Here is a 7,848-nt window from a genome sequence, read left to right on the forward strand (position 1 = left end):
TGTAAATGACCACGCTGTTTCTCTCTCACTCTCTCACTGTAAATGATCACACTGTTTCTCTCACACTCACTCACTGTAAATGACCACGCTGTTTCTCTCACACTCTCACTGTAAATGACAACACGGTTTCTCTCATTCTCTCACTGTAAATGACCACACTGTTTCTCTCACACTCACTCACTGTAAATGACCACACTGTTTCGCTCACACTCACTCACTGTAAATGACCACACTGTTTCGCTCACTCTCAGACTGTAAATGGCCACACTGTTTCGCTCACACTCACTCACTGTAAATGACCACAATGTTTCGCTCACACTCACTCACTGTAAATGACCACACTGTTTCGCTCACACTCTCTCACTGAAAATGGCCACGCTGTTTCTCTCACACTCACTCACTGTAAATGACCACACTGTTTCTCTCACACTCTCTCACTGTAAATGACCACGCTGTTTCTCTCACACTCTCTCGCTGTAAATGACCACGCTGTTTCTCTCTCACTCTCTCACTGTAAATGACCACACTGTTTCTCTCACACTCACTCACTGTAAATGACCACGCTGTTTCTCTCACACTCTCTCACTGTAAATGACCCCACTGTATCTCTCTCACTCTCTCACTGTAAATGACTACACTGTTTCTCTCTCACTCTCTCACTGTAAATGACCACACTGCATCTCTCTCACTCTCTCACTGTAAATGACCACACTGTTTCTCTCTCACACTCTCACTTTAAATGACCACACTGTTTCTCTCTCAGACTCTCACTTTAAATGACCACGCTGTTTCTCTCACACTCTCTCACTGTAAATGACCACGCTATTTAACTCGCAGTCTCCCTCTGTAAATGACCACGCTGTTTCTCTCTCACTCTCTCACTGTAAATGACCACGCTGATTCTCTCACACTCTCTCACTCTAAGTGGCCACGCTGATTCTCTCACTCTCTCTCACTGTAAATGGCCACGCGGTTTCTCAAACTCTCTCGCTGTAAATGACCAACGCTGTTTCTCTGTCACTCTCTCGCTGTAAATGACCACGCTGTTTCTCCCATACTCTCTCAGTGTAAATAACCACGCTGTTTCTCTCAAACTCTCTCACTGTAAATGACCACACTGTTTCTCTCACACTATCTCACTGTAAATGACCCCACTGTATCTCTCTCACTCTCTCACTGTAAATGACTACAGTGTTTCTCTCTCACTCTCTCACTGTAAATGACCATGCTGTTTCTCTCGCTGTCTCCCTCTGTAAATGACCACGCTGTTTCTCTCTCACTCTCTCACTGTAAATGACCACGCTGTTTCTCTCACACTCTCTCGCTGTAAATGACCACGCTGTTTCTCTCACACTCTCTCACTGCAAATGACCATGCTGTTTCTCTCACACTCTCTCGCTGTTAATGACCACGCTGTTTCTCTCACGCTCTCTCACTGTAAATGAGCACGCTGTTTCCCTCACACTCTCTCACTGTAAATGACCACGCTGTTTCTCTCACACTCTCTCACTGTAAATGACCATGCTGTTTCTCTCACACTCTCTCGCTGTAAATGACCTCGCTGTTTCTCTCACGCTCTCTCACTGTAAATGAGCACGCTGTTTCTCTCACACTCTCTCACTGTAAATGACCACGCTGTTTCTCTCACGCTCTCTCACTGCAAATGAGCGCGCTGTTTCTCTCACACTCTCTCACTGTAAATGACCCTGCTGTTTCTCGCTCACTCTCTCGCTGTAAATGACCACGCTTTTTCTCTCACACTCTCTCACTGTTAATGACCATGCTGTTTCTCTCTCACTCTCTCACTGTAAATGACCACGCTGTTTCTCTCACACACTCTCAGTGTAAACGGCCAAGCTGCTCCTCTCACACATTATCAGTGTAATTGGCCACACCGTTCCTCTCATACTCGCACACTGTGAATGACCACACTGTTGCTCTAAAGCTCTCTCACTGTTGATGACCACGCTGTTTCTCTCTCACTCTTTCACTTTAAATGACCACGCTGTTTCTCGCACACTCGCTCACTGTAAATGACCACACTGTTTCTCCCATACTCTATCACTGTAAATGACCACACTGTTTCTCCCATACTCTCTCCCTGTAAATGACCACACTGTTTCTCCCAAACTCTCACACTGTAAATGACCACGCTGTTTCTCTCACACACTCTCTCTGTAAACGGCCAAGCTGCTCCTCTCACACATTATCAGTGAAATTGACCACACCGTTCCTCTCATACTCGCTCACTGTGAATGACCACATTGTTTCTCTCAATCTCTCTCACTGTAAATGACCACGCTGTTTCTCTCTCTCTCTTTCACTGTAAATGACCACGCTGTTTCTCGCACACTCGCTCACTGTTAATGAACACACTGTTTCTCCCATAACCTCTCCCTGCAAATGACCGCACTGTTTCTCTCACACTCTCTCACTGTAAATGTCCACACTGTTTCTGTCTCACTATCTCACTGTAAATGACCACACATTATCTCTCTCACACTCTCACTGTAAATGACTACACTGTTTCTCTCACACTCTCTCACTATAAATGACCCCACTGTATCTCTCTCACTCTCTCACTGTAAATGACCACACTGCATCTCTCTCACTCTCTCACTGTAAATGAACACACTGTTTCTCTCTCACACTCTCACTTTAAATGACCACACTGTTTCTCTCACACTCTCTCACTGTAAATGACCACGCTATTTCACTCGCAGTCTCCCTCTGTAAATGACCACGCTGTTTTTCTCTCACTCTCTCACTGTAAATGACCACGCTGATTCACTCACACTCTCTCACTCTAAGTGGCCACGCTGATACTCTCACACTCTCTCACTGTATATGGCCACGCGGTTTCTCAAACTCTCTCGCTGTAAATGACCAACGCTGTTTCTCTTTCACTCTCTCGCTGTAAATGACCACGCTGTTTCTCCCATACTCTCTCACTGTAAATGACCACGCTGTTTCTCTCAAACTCTCTCACTGTAAATGACCACACTGTTTCTCTCACACTCTCTCACTGTAAATGACCCCACTGTATCTCTCTCACTCTCTCACTGTAAATGACTACAGTGTTTCTCTCTCACTCTTTCACTGTAAATGACCACGCTGTTTCTCTCGCTGTCTCCCTCTGTAAATGACCACGCTGTTTCTCTCTCACTCGCTCACTGTAAATGACCACGCTGTTTCTCTCACACTCTCTCGCTGTAAATGACCACGCTGTTTATCTCACACTCTCTCACTGTAAATGACCACGCTGTTTCTCTCAAACTCTCTCACTGTAAATGACCACGCTGTTTCTCTCGCTGTCTCCCTCTGTAAATGACCACGCTGTTTCTCTCTCACTCGCTCACTGTAAATGACCACGCTGTTTCTCTCACACACTCTCGCTGTAAATGACCACGCTGTTTATCTCACACTCTCTCACTGTAAATGACCACGCTGTTTCTCTCAAACTCTCTCACTGTAAATGACCACGCTGTTTCTCTCACACTCTCTCGCTGTTAATGACCACGCTGTTTCTTTCACGCTCTCACACTGTAAATGACCACGCTGTTTCTCTCACACGCTCTCACTGTAAATGACCGTGCTGTTTCTCTCTCACTCTCTCGCTGTAAATGACCATGCTGTTTATCTCACACTCTCTCACTGTAAATGCCCACGCTGTTTCTCTCAAACTCTCTCACTGTAAATGACCACGCTGTTTCTCTCACACTCTCTCGCTGTTAATGACCACGCTGTTTCTTTCACGCTCTCTCACTGTAAATGACCACGCTGTTTCTCTCACACGCTCTCACTGTAAATGACCGTGCTGTTTCTCTCTCACTCTCTCGCTGTAAATGACCACGCTGTTTCTCTCTCACTCTCTCGCTGTAAATGACCACGCTGTTTCTCTCACACTCTCTCACTGTAAATGACCACGCGGTTTCTCTCTCACTCTCTCGCTGTAAATGACCACGCTGTTTCTCTCTCAATCTCTCACTGTAAATGACCACGCTGTTTCTCTCACACACTCTCACTGTAAACGGCCAAGCTGCTCCTCTCACACATTATCAGTGTAATTGACCACACCGTTCCTCTCATACTCGCTCACTGTGAATGACCACACTGTTTCTCTAAAGCTCTCTCACTGTTGATGACCACGCTGTTTCTCCCACACTCTCTCACTGTAAATGACCACGCTGTTTCTCTCTCACTCTCTCGCTGTAAATGACCACGCTGTTTCTCTCTCACTCTCTCGCTGTAAATGACCACGCTGTTTCTCTCACACTCTCTCGCTGTAAATGACCATGCTGTTTCTCTCACACTCTCTCACTGTAAATGACCACGCTGCTTCTCTCACACTCTCTCACTGTAAATGACCACACTGTTTCTCTCTCACTCTCTCACTGTAAATGACCACGCGGTTTCTCTCTCACTCTCTCGCTGTAAATGACCACGCTGTTTCTCTCACACTCTCTCACTGTAAATGACCACGTTGTTTCTCTCACACACTCTCACTGTAAACGGCCAAGCTGCTCCTGTCACGCATTATCAGTGTAATTGACCACACCGTTCCTCTCATACTCGCTCACTGTGAATGACCACACTGTTTCTCTAAATCTCTCTCCCTGTAAATGACCACATTGTTTCTCTCACACTCTCTCACTGTAAATGACCACACGGTTTCTCCCAAACTCTCACACTGTAAATGACCATGCTTTTTCTCCCATACTTTCTCACTGTAAATGACCACACTGTTTCTCCCATACTCTCTCACTGTAAATGACCACGCTGTTTCTCTCTCACTCTCTCGCTGTAAATGACCACGCTGTTTCTCGCACACTCGCTCACTGTAAATGACCACGCTGTTTCTCTCACACACTCTCACTGTAAACGGCCAAGCTGCTCCTCTCACACATTATCAGTGTAATTGACCACACCGTTCCTCTTATACTCGCTCACTGTGAATGACCACACTGTTTCTCTAAAGCTCTTTCACTGTTGATGACCACGCTGTTTCTCTCTCACTCTCACACTGTAAATGACAACGCTGTTTCTCCCATACTCTTTCACTGTAAATAACCACGCTGTTTCTCCCATACTCTCTCACTATAAATGACCACGCTGTTTCTCTCACACTCTCTCACTGTAAATGACCACACTGTTTCTCTCACACTCTCTCGCTGTAAATGACCACACTGTTTCTCTCTCACTCTCTCTCACTGTAAATGACCACACTGTTTCTCTCACTCTCTCTCACTGTAAATGACCACACTGTTTCTCTCACTCTCTCTCACTGTAAATGACCGCACTGTTTCTCTCTCACTCTCTCACTGTAAATGACCACGCTGTTTCTCTCTCACTCTCTCATTGTAAATGACCACGCTGTTTATCTCACACACTCTCACTGTAAACGGCCAAGCTGCTCCTCTCACACATTATCAGTGTAATTGACCACACCGTTCCTCTCATACTCGCTCACTGTGAATGACCATACTGTTTCTCTAAAGCTCTCTCACTGTTGATGACCACGCTGTTTCTCTCTCACTCTTTCACTGTAAATGACCACGCTGTTTCTCACACACTCGCTCACTGTAAATGACCACACTGTTTCTCCCATACTCTATCACTGTAAATGACCACACTGTTTCTCCCATACTCTCTCCCTGTAAATGACCACATTGTTTCTCTCACACTCTCTCACTGTAAATGACCACACTGTTTCTCCCAAACTCTCACACTGTAAATGACCACGCTGTTTCTCCCATACTCTCTCACTGTAAATAACCATGCTGTTTCTCCCATACTCTCTCACTGTAAATGACCACGCTGTTTCTCGCACACTTGCTCACTTTAAATCACCACGCTGTTTCTCGCACACTTGCTCACTGTAAATGACCACGCTGTTTCCCTCACACTCTCTCACTGTAAATGACCACACTGTTTCTCTCTCACTCTCTCACTTTAAATGACCACACTGATTCTCTCTCACACTCTCACTTTAAATGACCACACTGTTTCTCTCTCACTCTCTCACTGTAAATGGCCGCTCTGTTTCTCTCAAACTCTCTTGCTGTAAATGACCACTCTGTTTCTCTCACTCTCTCTCACTGTTAATGACCACGCTGTTTCTCTCACTCTCTCTCACTGTTAATGGCCACGCTGTTTCTCTCTCACTCTCTCACTGTAAATGACCACACTGTTTCTCCCACACTCTCTTACTGTAAATGACCACGCTGTTTCTCACACTCTCTCACTGTAAATGACCACACTGTTTCTCCCACTTTCTCTCACTGTAAATGACCACACTGTTTCTCCCACTTTCTCTCACTGTAAATGACCACACTGTTTCTCTCTCACTCTCTCACTGTAAATGACCACGCTGTTTCTCACACTCTCTCGCTGTAAATGACCACACTGTTTCTCTCGCAGTCTCCCTCTGTAAATGACCACACTGTTTCTCTCACACTCTCTCGCTGTAAATGACCATGCTGTTTCTCACACTCTCTCGCTGTAAATGACCACACTGTTTCTCTCACAGTCTCCCTCTGTAAATGACCACACTGTTTCTCTCACACTCTCTCGCTGTAAATGACCACACTGTTTCTCTCTCACTCTCTCACTGTAAATGACCACACTGTTTCTCTCTCACAGTCTCTCGCTGTAAGTGACCACACTGTTTCTCTCACACTCTCTCACTGTAAATGACCACACTGTTTCTCTCTCACTCTCTCACTGTAAATGACCACACTGTTTCTCTCTCACTCTCTCACTGTAAATGACCACACTGTTTCTCACACTCTCTCACTGTAAATGACCACACTGTTTCTCTCACACCCTCTCAGTGTCAAACCCTCTGAGATATCTGTGCTCTACTTATCCTGACCTCTTGAGCATCCTCAGTTTTATTGCTCTAGCATTGGTGGCCGTGCCTTTAGCTGCCTGTGCCCTGTGCTCTGGAATTCCCTCCCTAAACCTTCCCCCCCTCTCTCTCCTCCTTTACAATGCTCCTTAAAACCTATCTCTTTGACCAAGCTTTTGGTCATCTGCCTGAATATCTTTATGTTGCTCCTTGTTAAAATTTGCTCTCTATTGCTCCTGTGAAATGCCTTTAGGCATGTAGTTACTTTAAAGTTGTTATATGCTGTTGTTGCTGCTGTTAATGTTGTTTTGTTGACTGGCCTGGAGTAGATGAACTGCAGAGGGAAGGAAAAGCAATGAGACGTCCAGATGAATGCAGAGCCTGATATCAGTTATTGTACAGAGAGACAAACAAGCATTAAATCAAAGGTTTCAAAAAGGGCTACTTGAAAGTTTCTAAGTGACTATATCACCTTAGTTTCTGCACCCTCATCTAAGTCTCAAGACTATGGCTTTAAGCCCCACATTAAGCACATGGTTCATAAGATGTCACCTCAGTACAACACTGAGGGAGTGTTTCAAAGTCAGGGGTGCTGTTTTTCAGACGATGTGTTGAACTCCGTCCCTATTCAGGTGAATGTTAATGGTCCCAGGTGACTGTTCAAAGATAACCAGGGGAGTTCCCTTGGAGGCCTGGCTATCAAGTAATGTCACCAAAATGGATTAATTGATTATCTTATAGCTGTTTGCAAATTGATTAGGCATTAACCCACACTTCAGAAGTAACTGGCATTAATGGTCCGATAAGTGGGGTGTGTAGCCAATATATTGATTGCCAGTTGTCTTTGGAATGCTCTTCCCCAGAGAGCAGTGGGGCCTGGATCATTGAATATATCCACAGGCTGAAAGCGTTATTGGGATGAGGGGTGCAGACAGGAAAGTGGAGCTAAGGCCACAAAGAGATCAGCCATGATCTTATTGAATAGCGGGGCAGGCTTG

This window comes from Cetorhinus maximus, unplaced genomic scaffold (assembly GCF_964194155.1).
Source record: "Cetorhinus maximus unplaced genomic scaffold, sCetMax3.hap1.1 HAP1_SCAFFOLD_123, whole genome shotgun sequence".
Lineage (NCBI taxonomy): Eukaryota > Metazoa > Chordata > Chondrichthyes > Lamniformes > Cetorhinidae > Cetorhinus > Cetorhinus maximus.